The sequence below is a fragment of the Typopeltis vanoorti genome, chromosome 6 (assembly GCF_054136105.1).
Source record: "Typopeltis vanoorti isolate ZY-2024b chromosome 6, IOZ_Tvanoo_1.0, whole genome shotgun sequence".
Taxonomy (NCBI): Eukaryota; Metazoa; Arthropoda; class Arachnida; order Uropygi; family Thelyphonidae; genus Typopeltis; species Typopeltis vanoorti.
In genome coordinates this window covers 111,906,183-111,921,241 of record NC_143554.1, presented here as the reverse complement: position 1 = coordinate 111,921,241, position 15,059 = coordinate 111,906,183, and positions in this window count along the sequence as shown.

The following is a 15,059-nucleotide window of genomic DNA, read 5'->3' as shown; positions in this document are numbered from 1 at the left end:
TTGCGAAAGAGGGGGAGTTTTCTATTAACAGGAATGCTCCCTTCTGAACATCAAGTTTTTATGGGGGAGGGGTGTAGTGTTAGCGGATCAATTCAAATGTGAGAATTGTATCTGGGTGGTGTTAGGGTTAAGTGATAAGTCGTACCACGAGTTCGAACATGAATTCTAAGTGTTTTTGGAGATTTTCCGATCTCTATAATTCAGTCCGGTTTGACTATTCCCTTTGAATGGGGAAAATCTAGATTCGAATCCATTCTCCGATGCTAAGAACCTTTCCAAAGGATTTTTAATTGAAGGTCAGTTAGCGGATATCATAAGAAAGTGGAACGTTTTGATCCCGCAAAAGTGGCAGACTGGTCAGAAGAATACACGCCGTTAATTGACATGACACATTGCCCTCGTTGTCTTAGTTGCTTCGGCCATAATTCAAAACAACAACAATCCTGGAAATATCATTTTTGGATCAAAGGTAAAGACAGGATTTAGATTTTTTTTGGCGAGATAGAAGATGGGAAATGTTTGACACAGTGAAGCCATTCAGATTGTTTCCTTATCCATATGGAGAATCATGAAGTGATCGTGGAGATTTAGTTTCTCATGGAAGGAACGAGAAGTGAAAGATGGTCTGCTTAAAACTTCCTGGACCAGACCAAGCCGAAAATGACCAAGAAGAATAATGTGGAATTTTTAACTTCATAGCTGACCTGTCTTAATTGTTTCGACCACTCTACTAACGACGTCCATCTTCTCTTATGGGAAGAGGGATCTTCAGATCTTCACCTAAAGCTTGTAGGTTTCGCATTGTCTGATCAGTAGTAGTTTTCGATTTATCAGCTCGCAATGGTCTTATATTTAACATGATATGAATGAATGCTACTGTTTCGTGTTTGTTTGTTCCTTAATCAAAAAAGGAAAAATCAGCTAACACCTTTTATTCCCTCATAGGAATTCGGCGAGGCCGTTTTATCCCTATCTAACTTTTAGAGACTGAGTGGGCAACTAAATCTCTACCGGTAGCCGATCAGAGATAGCCGGCCCAAGGCTGTCACTAATTAAGCAATCCACAGTGAAGATACGGCTCAACAAGTGCCGCCATCTCGTGGTCCGTAACCCTAACACGATATTCTTAATGTCTGAAATACTGTAGGTTCTACGGTCGATTTTCTTAAGATCACGGAACGAAAAACCCGTGTTTCCGGGAGAAAAAACCCTCTTGCCTGTGCCAGAGATCGACGAACTCGGGAACTGGTCGAAAAAAGGCTTAGAAAAAGTTTATCTAGTCGGCGACCAGAATCGAACTCGTGACACTCTTTCTTCGAGCGGTTTAACGCTGGTCAGGTAATTAAATGTTCAGGATCAAATGCATTGGCAAACTATTCTATTCTTTACAAAGTAACGAATTCCAACTTTCAATTGAAAATCACCTCTTCTTCATTGATACAAACAATAAACGAAAGTCAATCTTCAGAATTCTGGAAAAAAAAAAAAAACGTGAAGCGATTACTTGGATTTTTAAAATTATTTCTTAAGGAATCGCTAGTTCGAAATTTAAAGCTAATCCGGCTGATTATGCCAACATGAGGTATCATAGTATTTTTCAAATAAATGGGATTTTTAAGTAAAGCCACCTCTAAAAATTAAGACGATCCCTCAGACCACTCCCTAAGAGTAGCCGAAAGACCGTCCAACTCAGCGTTGGCTCCACTCAGTGACTGGCCCCTCCACCACCGAGCAGAACCGCTCATATTCCAGGGAAAAGCTTCCCTGGAATATGAGCGGTTCCACCCTCAAAATGCTCTCTCAGGGCAACCCCCTAAATCCAATCCCCCCCTCATCGGGAGGAAAATTCCGGAAGAAACCTAAGAAAGCGAACTCTCGAAACTCTGCGTCCATGTTAGTCGCCTCATACGACATGCATGGGTTACAGTGGGGCTATTCTTCAGGCCACCACACGGGTAAAATGGCATAACAATCAAATAAATGGCTACTGAATAAGTAAAGCCATTTCTAAAAATTAGGACGATCCCTAGACCACTCCTTAGTGGCCGAAAGACAGTCCAACTCAGCGTTGGCTTCATTCAGTGACGCCCCCCCCCCCACCGAGCAGAACCTCTCATATTCCAGGGAAAAGCATCCACCGCCATAGCCCCTCAACGGGCCATGACAGAGAACACCCTCCCCGGAGACTCAAAATGCTTTCTCAGGGTCAATCCTCCGAAATCTAAGCCCCCCCCCCCCACTCACCGGGAGCAAAATTTCGGAAGAAACCTAAGAGAGCGAAACTCACACAAGTCCCAGGGCCACGGCAATGCCGAGCCTCAGTTAAAACTTCATTGGCTATTGCCATCCGTTACCCTGGAACTCCTAAAAAGGACTTGGTGCTTCACAATAATAACAATCAAATAAAGGCATAACAATAATTATTTGTTTAATAATATTGCAAAAATGCAATTCAGTCTTCTTCGATTATTATTATTAAAAATTAAGAGAATAAATTATAAGCAATTTTAATTTATTATCCTTTTAAAATAAGAATTATAAAATATCAAAAAAATTAAGAGACATTTAGAATTTTAGTTTCTATTTATTTTATATTATATAACAATTAAATGAAAATATAGAATATTATTTTTAAAATCGGTGAAAAGTGAGTTCATTGAAATATATAGGGGTGAGCTTATCACGTGATTTACATTTAATGTATGTTGTTGTAGCCGGCTAATATGTCTGTATTTTGTATCACATCTCTTGCTCTTATTTATAATAATAATTTTTTTTTTCATTGTTGATGGTCATTTCAATGTTTACAGCGTTAAGGAGAAATGAGGTTAAAAGCCACATGCACATATCTTAATCTCTGTCGTATTTTTATTTCGATATAAAGCAGACTAAAAAAAGATTGACTGTTCAACTACACTCGATTTGGGATTAAAGTCACGATTGGATGGCATTCACCGAAGCTTAATTAGTGCGAAATCGAGCCGTAACACTTATTTTATGAATCCTTTCTCCAGATTTGTCTTTTAAACTGAGAAACTGTTTGATCACGAAAATACAATTGCCATCAAAGTCGCGAATTAGATGCACCATCAACTAAATGGGATCCTCAAACAAAATTTGATATTCTTTTATTATTTTGTAGCTCTATGCAACAGAATCAAGAATTAATACGGCTTTCAAACTTTTTTAATAACAGTTGTACCATGAAATACGTGTATATATAAGAACCTTTATTCATAAAAGTAAGGAAATATTAATTAATGTCCGATGAATTTCGTGAATATGATTGTTGTTATCTTAAGACAGAGAGAGAGAGAGAGAGAGAGAGAGAGAGAGAGAGAGAGAGAGAGAATATCCGAATCGACTTATAAGGAAGAACCTGCATTTACACACACTCCAGTCAAAATATTCTAACCGACGTCCTAACAGTTCGAGATTTTCCCTCTTGCTGCCAGAAATGCCGTTATACGGGGTGATGTGGATTAAGACCGTTGAATTTCGGGGAGGGGGGGAGGATATTGTACTCCGTCGTCAGGATTTCTTCCCGTAGATTTGCAAGTGTTTATAGTAGAGAATTCACACTCCGGATCTCTCGCTCCACTCCATCCTAGAGGTGTTTCAAAGAGTTCGAATCCAGTCAGATTAGCAGCTATAATAACCCTTAGAAGTCGATGTCGTGTTTGGCGAATCAATCCCGAAAGACAGCGCAACGAAACATGGTGCAATATCCTGCTGGAACGCAAGCGAAACTAGCAATCATCGTATGGTCTATGAAAAACACTCTGCATACCTTAATGTTGACCTCTCCTTCCTGTTGAGCACCATGATATTGGGGTGATTCTCCTCTCCTGGTTGTGCCTAACTCGCCACCTACCGTCCGCACAGCATAGACGGAAAAAAAGATTCATCCAAAAAAGGCAACTTTTAACGAGGTTTGATTGGATAAAATGATGTTTCTAAGAAGCAAGCCGTAGTTGTCGATGATTAGGCGTAAGCTTGGGTACTTCACTGGACGCACTTTGAAGGTCATACGGAAGAGGACTGTGATACGGAACCCCCCCCCCTTCCTGGTTATATTCCATGGTCCGTTGCCCCACAACTTTTTCTTCCATTGGCTTGAATAAGGCAGCCTTCCTCTCTTAATTACACTATTATCTTTTTCGATACCTTATTGCAAAAACGATCGCATAAATATAAATACTGCATTAGTAAATAGCAGCCTAAACAAGCCTTCGGTAACCAATACTGCTGCCAGCTTCACTTCTCGAGAAATTAGAAATGTGAAATTTGTTACCCAAAGAAACACATTCCCTTGGATGACGATTTAACAGAAGACGGTTCCATAAGCAGTAGGAACCACACCGGTGTATTTCAGCCACACTTTATGTGGATGTGTGGACAGTTCCTCACATCCACATAAAGTGGATGTGAGGAACATCAAAATAGGCACCGGCGACTGTTCCTCTGTCACTAGGCAGACATTGTGCTTGTCTGCCAATGTACAGGATCAGATGTTTTAAATGAGAGCACACACCATCGAAAGAGACTTGCGGCTGAGACCAACACTGTAAACACTGCAAAAAGAAAGAACGAAAGAATAATTTCGCTTATAAATGCCAATCCATTGAGCAAAGAAGAATTTCCAGCGAAGAAACATCACCGAATTCAGCAACATTGAACAGAATGCTTGTTAAGGGCAATACGCCCAACAGAAAAGGTTCAAAAGAGCTAGGGACAGTCCCTCCTTAATTCAGAACAGTAGCTTACATAAGAAAATAAACAGGAGTTTGGCACTACTAAATAGAAACTAAACTGTTTTCGAACTATTAGACAATGTCTTTTTATTCTCACTTCAAACCACCCAACTACCATACGCTCCATCTGCTCAACATTTACAAAATTCGTGTTGAATATTGTATTTTAATAATCAAAATTGTAAAGCAATAATAAATAAAATGAGCCAATTAGCATCTCTTGCCATTAACTGTCAGAGAAGTGTCTTACACCTGCATTGACGAAGAAAGAAAACTGTTACCTCTCGGATCACTACAATCATTAGACTGCAACTTTCACTATCTTCCAAAGCATGCAAACCAGGAAGCATCTGTTAGATCTTCAACAACTCTTTCCTCCAAGATTGAGAAGATGTAATAATCCTTCAGGCTGCCTATGATATCGAATATAATTCAATCAAACAGAACCAATGAAAAACAACATGCTACATTACTTGAAATCTAAGTTAAATTTTTTCACAAAGCTGTATAGTCATCCGGAAAGTGATCATAAGAATATCATCATCATCATCAGACAACTTGTAGAGCTGATACTCGATCTTCCAAGAAGAAAGTCAGAAATTCTTGCATTCTTCCATGCCATACACGATAAACTTTATTTCGGTTATTCAGCTGCAAGATGACAGCACTGCAGAGGATCCAAAAAAAAAAAAAAAACACTTGTAAGCTGCCGAAATACAACAAAACAAGATTCGTTTTTCAGTGGAGCGTTCAGTAACGCCATCTATGAAATATTGGGAGGACTTTCACTCACAGCTCAGAACAGCCTGGGAAACTACTCACCTTCGAAGAATTGAAAACAGCATAAAAATCGCGGAGGAAAACTTATCCCGATGGCATAGTTGAACTCATATTACGGTTCTTCTGGGATCAACTCAGACCATTCCTCCTTAAAATGATGGATGGCTGGCTTTCTCCAGTGTGCCACCACACTCTGCCACTGCCTCAGTGACTCATCTCATTCCCACACAAGCATTCGAAACTTACTTCCGTCTTACCAATACAATCGGCTGCAAAATCATTTCCAAAGTTATTGCAAAGCGACTTAAGACCACGTGGTATCCGCCACTAATAAATGTATTCAATACCAGAGAGAGAGATAGATAGATAGATAGATAGATAGATAGATAGATAGAGAGAGAGAGAGAGAGAGATCAATGAGAACATGATAAATTACTGTTAATTAGTGATCTCATCCATATTGCAAACAGTCGCAATGAAAAGTTAGAACTAATCAGCCAAAATCAAGGAAGATCTTTTGATAGAGTCGATCATGAATCTGGACATCTGTAGGAGGTCCAGAAATCATTCTGATACGAAGTTTATATTTTTTTGTTTTTATATAAAACTTCATATCAGAAATTTTTCATATGAAATTTGACCTGGTTTTTCAGATCAAGTAAAAATTAATATAGAAAAAAAAACTTATATTTAAAAAAAAATAACAATACAAGCCTGAGTCCACACACGTTAATAATGTACTGTAGGCTTACAAAATTTCATGGATGAGTCACAGAATAATATAAGCAAAGAGCTTTTGCAAGAAGAGACATTCACCAAGAAACACTCAGCAATTGGCACACAACTGAATAATTTGACACAACTTCATTTAGTGGATTTCATTGCCAAATGTTGTTGTTCAGTACAGATGAAGTCCATTGATCCGAAAGACCTGGGTTCGATTCCCGTTAGTGACGAGAAGAACCTTTATCTGGTCTCTTTCCACTAAAGATGAATTAGCTGGTGTTATGGGGGTGAAAAGTTTTTTTTTTTTTAAAAACCGGAAAATCCGGTTTTGGGTCTCTAAGAACAGGCAAATCAGCTCTGTGAACACACCCTGCTACAGTCAAAAAATACATCCCTCCCAAGGGACAGCCCGATTTGTGTGTGTGTGTGGGGGGGGGGGGGTTGTACTAAGGAAAGTCGTATCACGTGTAACACGCGGACCTTGCATTGGATTAAGTAAAAAAAAAAAAAAGCGGAATAAACGCACAGAGGAAATCAAAGTAGTGAGTTCTAGTAGTGGCGCCATCTTGTGATATGAAAACACAATATAGTTAATATATTAAATGCTACTTTTTAAGAAAAAAATGAGTTTAATAAATGAAAGAAAATTAATAAATTAATATTGCAATGGATATATTTAACTTATTATTTTCCAACATCCGAAAAAAAGGAGAATGTCATCTAATCGATGACAGTGGTTAATATCTTTACAGTATGTTATCGAGGCTAAAATTCAAACTTTATGCAAAACAGCATTTCCCCTCTTGTGTTTTCAGTATCTTGTTCGAAGCATGCTACAGGGAATAGTCCCCCAACGTAAGCTGAATTAGTTTAGAACGCTCTCTGCATTTAGAGACTGTTCTAATTCGTACGGTTCCTTTCGATCTCTATCGTAGTTTGTCAGGTGAAAATCCTTAAGTGGCGCCATCTGTCAGACCTTTCAGTTAACTTTTTACATTCTTGTTTTCTAGTGCAATGAGTCAATCATTGCCACTTAGCATCCGCTATCAGAGCTGAATTACATTTAACTTTCTTATGCAGTTGCGATATCAACTTGATAAGTAAGGAAACTAAACGCTTCTTCCGTTTCTTTCTTTTTTTTTTTACTTTCTCTTTCTTATAATTTCTTTCTTTTTAATTTATTTAATGATACTCTGATCAAATCCGTTACTTCTTCCTTTGATATTTACATACGGGACACTGAATGCATTTTCCATAGACTGGAAAAAATTCGCTTTAAAACATACCTCTTACCACTTTAGACGCATTGTTTTCATAAATATTTTCAGCTACGATGTTACTGAAATTATTATTTTTTTTTTTAATTTTTTGGCTAGATGGGCGAAGAAGCAAGAATGCTTTTCATCTTCCCCGTTATCTGTAGAGGACAATGTAAGGGTAGGGTGTTATTGAGCTGTGAGCTCTGATCATGGCAGAAGGGTAACAGCAATAACCGAGCCTCAGTTAGAACTTCATTGGCTATAGCATTGCCATCCATTACTCTCCCTGTGTATCCCATTTTAGTCGTCTCGTACAACATGCACGGGTAAAGCCGTCTCTAAAAATTAAGACGATCCCTCGGACAACTCCCTACGAGTGGCCGAAAGATCTTCCAACTCAGCGTCGGTTCCACTCAGTGACGGGCGGTCCCCACCAGTGAGCAGAACCGCTCATATTCTAGGGAAAGCATCCACTGACAAGGCCCCTCGAGGCCATGCTGGAGAACACCCTCCCCAGAGACTCAAAATGCTCTATCAGGGGGGAAACCCCCGAAATCTAAGCTTCCTCACCGAGAGCGAAATTCCTGAAGAAACCTGAGAGAGCAAAACTCTCGAAACTCAGCGTCCATTTTAGTCCTCTTTTACGACACGCATGGATTTACGTTAGGATTATTCTTATCTCGGCAACCACACGGGGATAAAATTAATTATATATAAGACTGGCTTAAAGGGGAGAAGCAAGAATGCTTTTCAACTTCCCCGTTATCTGTAGAGGACAGTGTAGGGATAAGGCGTTATTGAGCTATTAAAGCTCTGATCATGGCAGGAGGGTAACAGCAATAGCCGAGCCTCAGATAGAACTTCATTGGCTACTGATTAATTAAAGCCATCTCTAAAATTAAGGACGATCCCCAGACCACTTAATAGTGGCCGAAAGACCGTCCAACTCCGCGTTGGCTCCACTGAGTGACAGGCTTCCCCACCACCGAGCAGAACCGGCTCATATTCCAGGGAAAAGCATCAAAAAGCATCAAAAGCATAAAAAAAAACAAACCCCCCCCCTCACCGGGAGCTAACCTAAGAGAGCGAAACTCAGCGTCCCAGGGGGTAACAGCAACAGTCGCGCCTCAGTTAGAACTTCATTGGCTACAGCATTGCCATCCATTACCCTCCTAAGGTTTCACGTGGATGAAATTAATTAAAACACATCACAACCCTCATATATTAGTAGGAAAATATATAAAAAATGTTGTATTAACAAATTTGCATGAAATTCTGAAAATTTTAGAGTAATAGTAGTTTTCTATTACATTTTTGTTCTATATTATATTTAAAACTATTTTCTTATTTATTTATATATATTATGTCTAGACAAGAATCGAAAATTGCTGAAATGTACAGACACACTCTCTTCAATAAATCCTTTCAATTACCACTCATTATTCCATTTGGATAAATGCAAATAGAAACGTTTGTATTCTTCGTCAGTAGCGTAGTCACACTACTGACTCATAACACGTAGCACGCGGCTGATATTTTATTTATTTTATTTTTTTTAAAACCATTGTCGCTGCTCTATCTGATTCGAATGATCTGCTTAATTCTCAATGATCAGAAAACTCGAACGAATTAGAACAGCAACAATGGATTTCAAAAGATACCAGCCGCACCCTAGCACAATACAGTGGAATAGTTGCGATATGTGATTGAAAACAAACAAAACAAAAAAATCCTTCTTAAGATTCTCCCAAATTTTAGATAAAGAAAGTATTCGAGTTCAGCACGGGGCGATCTGATTATTACTTCGTCATTCTCTGAACATTTAATAATGTTCAGATAATAATAATAATAAACACTCGAACGTGAAGCGGTAGACCAGCCTTTGACTAGAGGATCCTGTGATCAGTATCAACTCCTCGTTGTGTTAGACTAGACAACCTTAGGCTTATTATAGATAAGCCTGAGAAGTGTTGATTATCTATAGATCCGATTGTCATTTCCAAGGTCTTTTTTCAGCAGAACGTTCTCCAGTTTGTGTAAAGTCAAAGATATGACTATCGTAAGGAACTTGGTAAACATCTGGGAAGGAAAGAGTGGAGAGACTGCTTATCATTGACGCAAAGTAACAAAGAGATTATTGACAGAGATTCCAGGAAGAGAGATTGAAAAAAACTCTGTACAAGATAAGAAAGAAGTGAATCATCTATGGAGAGATTTGTATAATACGCTGGAATATCGCTTATCATGCAAATCAAGTTCTAGTTTGAGATGATGAGGGTTGCATGCAAATAACACGAACCCAATTCAGCAAAGTTCTGATGAGTCCGATTTTTTGAGAGGGAGAACGTATACAAAGTCAAAGGAAAGTAGGTTTGCAAACAGAGGCAGCCAGTGGAAAGGCGCTGGAGGAGGACATCTGAGAAGGTTAATTTTCCATTCTTTTCTAACCCCACGAGGAAGTTGATAAAGAAGGTGTAAGTTGTTCATTTCACTTACTAAGGAGGGTTGTTGACTGAGTCCATACGGAGAAATTATCATCTACACAGCGTACCCAGAATGATGGTTGAGGTTATATGGTGCAGAACATTTCTAGATGCTCAAGGCAGAAATTGGCCAAGGCAGGAGAAAGAGGGTTCCACATGATCGTACGTTCGATATCCTTGTAGAAATTTAGTTTTCCAAGACAGAATAAATCAAACAATGTGACGATGCCTAGAGGAAAATCCCCCCCCCCCACCACGCACTTTTTTATTGGATTAGATTTATTGTTTTTTTACCGTACGTTATCCTTCAAGAAAAACAGTTGGACTGTTTTACTGTCTTAAACGTGTAATAACAAGAATACTTCTTCCTTAATAATAGTGGGGATGGAGAGAGAGAGAGAGAGAGAGAGAGAGAGAGAGAGAGAGTGAGAAACAATCGATCGTTACTTTATTTCAATTTATTATCTATATAAATCTTAAAAATTCCAAAATTTCTTTTTATTATTTATGGTCCAATTTACGCTCTTTTTCAATATTTCAAGAGAAAGGTTCAGATTTAATAAACTTAAAAAAAAAAAATCAAAACACTGAAGAAGATGCCTATAACAGCAAACGCAACAAGCTTTAACATAAGTGGAGAATCCATAATTCATTGCGTTTGTTGTGATATAACGAAATATTTTATTTTATTTTTTTCGAATCTTTCTACTGAAGCCGAATATCGGAAAAGCATAAACTTTATTTAGTTTAAGAATGACGGAATTTATTATAATATGAAGGCACCTTCACTAAGTCGTCCCAGGATTTCACATCAGAAATTTACTGCTGTAACATTTTCAACCGATGGTGAGTTAGCCGAACTCATACGGAGGTAGCAGGGTTTTTCTCCCCCCCCCCCCCTAAAAAAGAAAAATCAGCCAATGGAAACACACAATTTACAGACAAAAAAAGACTATTGTGTGATTGACGGTAGATGGCGTTGTATGTCGATGGTGGTTATGTCGTTGTATGTAGTTGGAGGATTAAGTAAGGGAGATAATGAGTTGAGCAGCGGCTTTATGCACCCTCCCGAGAGTAGTCAGTGGAAGTTTCACACAATCTGGCCGGTCTGGTTGGCCAAGTAGTTAGCGTGCCCGGTCTTCAAACAACAGGTTACGGGTTCGAATCCTGCCCTGGGCATGGATGTCTGTGATTGTCTTTCGGTGGGAGATGAATTTCATCATTCGGTATGAGACCACCACTCGCTTATTGGAGGCCTGAAGTGGATTGGAAAGAGCTCGATATTTGGTCTCTAGAGCAGGATTTATGGACTATGCAAAAATTAATTTAAAAATGACAAAAAAAATATAAAATTGATAAATTAGAAAATAATCCATACAGCTGCATTCATTTGTGAGGATGAATGGTGTTTAATTCCAATGAAAAACCTTTTAGGCTCCGTTATTGAACTCTACTCGTCTCCAAATGGATCATCCACAAATTTGCACATTATACTAAAACTTTGAGATGAATTTTTTTTTTCAAAATTCTGCATGAAGTAGTTGACGAAACAGTTAAATTGAGGATTTCCCATACCTTCAACCTTAGGGAAGCATAAGTGGATTACCGCAATGTCTTTCCCCCCCCCCCCCCCCCCCCCTTCGCAACTGGTGACTCCACGTAGATGATTGTTCACTCTATTCATTTGATTTGTATATGATTGTCAGCAAGAGAATAACAGGAGAAACAGCTTAAAAAAAGCCTGCTGCCCTTCACAAGAGCAGGTTCTTTATAGGAAGACGATGTTGGCAAAGTTGAGAATCATTTCTGCATCATCCTAATCTGAATGGATTCAACTGACAAAGTTTACAATCAGTTTTGGAAGTAATGTTTCTTTAAAGTGGTCATAAAGTTTGAAAATCTCCTGAAAATTGTCACTGATACATACACTGCTTGGAAAGAAGTTAATGGACATCATCATAGGCAAGGTGTATCGTGCCATGTTACAAGTCAAGTGTTTCTTAAAGATATTAATTCGAGCAATATAAACGTTGTGATAGGATGTCATATTGCAGGCCGATCTGCATTCGGAAAACTTTTGCCAAACGGGTCATCTCAGGTCAACAATCAGTAATACCATACTGAGATGGAAGCGTTAACTATAACTGCTGCAGCAGTGAACGACCATCCACACCCACCGAATGAGCGTAGAGTGCTACAATGGATAATATATAGCAACAGCAATTCGTCAGCCGACACGTTGAATACGGAGTTCCAAGCATCAACTGGAACACGAAGCTGCAGAAAAAAAAATCAGAACCGAGGCTAAACACATGGGTTTCCATTGTAGGAACACAACATGCAAGCCTCGCGTTATCTGAACCCACATGCAGCGTCGTCTTCAATGGTGCGATGAGCCTGTACAGTGGCACCTGGAAGCTTGGGAACTTGTATTATGGAGCGAAGAATCACGTTACACCCTCTTTACGAGCAGATGGACGGGTGTGAATGTGGCGGATGCTCAGTGAAAGCTTCTTACAAAAGTGCGTAACCCCAAGTATGAAATTCGAAGGTGATAATGTAATGGTATGGTCCTGTTTTTAATAGGTTTGACCTCTGACCTCTGTTTGTGGTATCACCAACGTTGCACTCCCAGAGGTACGTAAACATCCTGGATAATTAAATGCTTCCTACTTTGTGAGTTTTTATGGAAACGACCATTCTCTCTTTCAGCAAGAGAATGCACTCTGTCATAGGATTGTTGCTGTAACTATGTGGTTTGTTGGACATGAACGTTACCAAACTTGACTGGGACGTTCTCCCCACAATAGTTCAGGACCGCATTAAAATCCTACAGGTCCCAAATTACCGTTGATCGCTACCGCAAGCTTCTGGAAAGCATTCCCAGTAGGATTGCTACCATCATCGCAGCGAAAGAAGGTCCTACATTTAAGGTGGGCGCCTCGGTTCTTTGTTCCTTACTCTATGGTGTCCGTTGACTTTTTCCAAGCAGTGTAGTACGAGTATTTGCTGTCAGAAAAATCACAAAAAATTATTTGGACAAAACAATTTTCAAGGTAGTGAAATTTTCTCGCGCCCACTAGTGAAGACTTTACTCAAGTAATGCATATACTGGCAAAAATGATTTTGGATATCTTATTATTATTATTATTATTATTATTATTATTATTATTACTAAAATATTAAAATATATTAAAAATCAAACCAGTCAACAATAAGTAACTAGTGTCATACTGAGATAGGCTTAATAAAAAAGCTTCGAGGATGCAAGCTGAGAAATTAAATTTAAACCGAGATCGACAAAAAGAAAAAAAAATCCATATTTTTATAATACATGTAAGTACAAAATAAAGTAAGTACATTTACTCCAAAACAGATCCCTGGGCATGCCACTAGTGACATTCTTTTTCTGGGTTGTCACTTCCCCATACACAACCTGCAGCCAATCTCCAATCCAAGGCACTAATTTACTGTCCAACCTAATCGGTTCCAATTTAACTACTAGTTTGTCGAAAGTCTTTGCGAAATCTAAATCTACGACTGTATATGCATCCCTCATGTCCGATGTATTTGTCACCTTGTTATAATAAATAAGAAGATCGCTAAATCAGATCTTCCTTGCAAACCTAAGTTATCCATTGATATCCAAAACTTATACCCAAAATAGATTTTCCAAAATCAACAGGATCTGATATTTAGTTTAAAGATCTGAACCCACGAGGGGCATTTAAGTTCCTCAACAGGAACAATGTTAAGTCAACTGTAAATATATCCTTTCTATTAAGTCATTTAAATAATGAAGATCATGAGTATGCTGCTACTTATTTGACATATTTCTTTCCTAATAATAGACATAAATCATGTCAGTAAAAGGATAAATTATAAAGACCATATTGTTGGAGTGAATTTTATATATAAATAACTTTAGACAGATTTATTATTTTGATAATTATTATATGCAAAAAGTTGTTTGCTTATTAATTTCACAGAAATAATAATAATTTTTAATTAAATTAAATTAATATTTTATTAAAATTTGAAATATTTTTGGACACCTTTATTATTTTACCAGTAATTGAATATATCTATTAGGCATTTTTATAGCACTGAAAGTGAGAAAATATCGACGGTTTGGATCAATCGACCGTGAGATGCGGTGATTGGTTTTATATATGAGATGCCCATATAGGGTAACGGATAACGGATGGTAATGCTGAACCAATGAAGTTTAACTGAGGTTCGGCTGTTGCTGTTACCTGGGTTAATGAGTTCGCTCTCTTAGGTTTTGCCCTAAGGGAGCACTTTGAGTCTCCGGGGAAGTGTTCTCCGGCACGGCCCGCGGAGGGGTACTTGCCGGTGAATTATTTTCCTCGGAATATGAGCGGTTCTGCTCAGTGGTCGGGGAGCCCGTCACTGAGTGGAACCAACGCTGAGATTAGGACGGTCTTTCGCCCACTATGGAGTGGCCTAGAGATCGTCCGTATTTTTGAGATTTTACCTTTACTTACATAGTCGGTGACTGATTCATTCATTCCAATACCCTTGGAGTGTAAGGTGGCAATGCTCTAGCCAATGAAGTTCTAACTGAGGCTCGGCTATTACTGTTACCCTCTTGCCATGATCAGAGCCTTAATAGCTCAATAATACCTTATCCCTACACTTTTGTCTACAGATAACGGGGAAGATGAAAAGCATTCTTGCTTCGCCCCTTTAAGCCAGTCCATATAAGGACTAAGCACCGAAAGTTTCATTTTTATAAGTGCAATGCTGGTCCTTTAAGCAGGATGTCGCCGTTCCTACTATATTATTTTCAGAGTTCAGAGACGTTCATTTATTTATTTATATTTATATTTGTCGATTTAGTTCTGCATTTTACATTCGATATGCTACTCATTTCAAAAACTCTCGGCTATTGTAGAATTACATTTATTTTATATACGTTATTCAATAGTACTATAAATATATATTTCATAACGTTATTGAATTCCAGATAATCTAATAAATGTAATTAGAAAACAATGTTATTATGTAATATATTTTAAATATCTTACTTATAT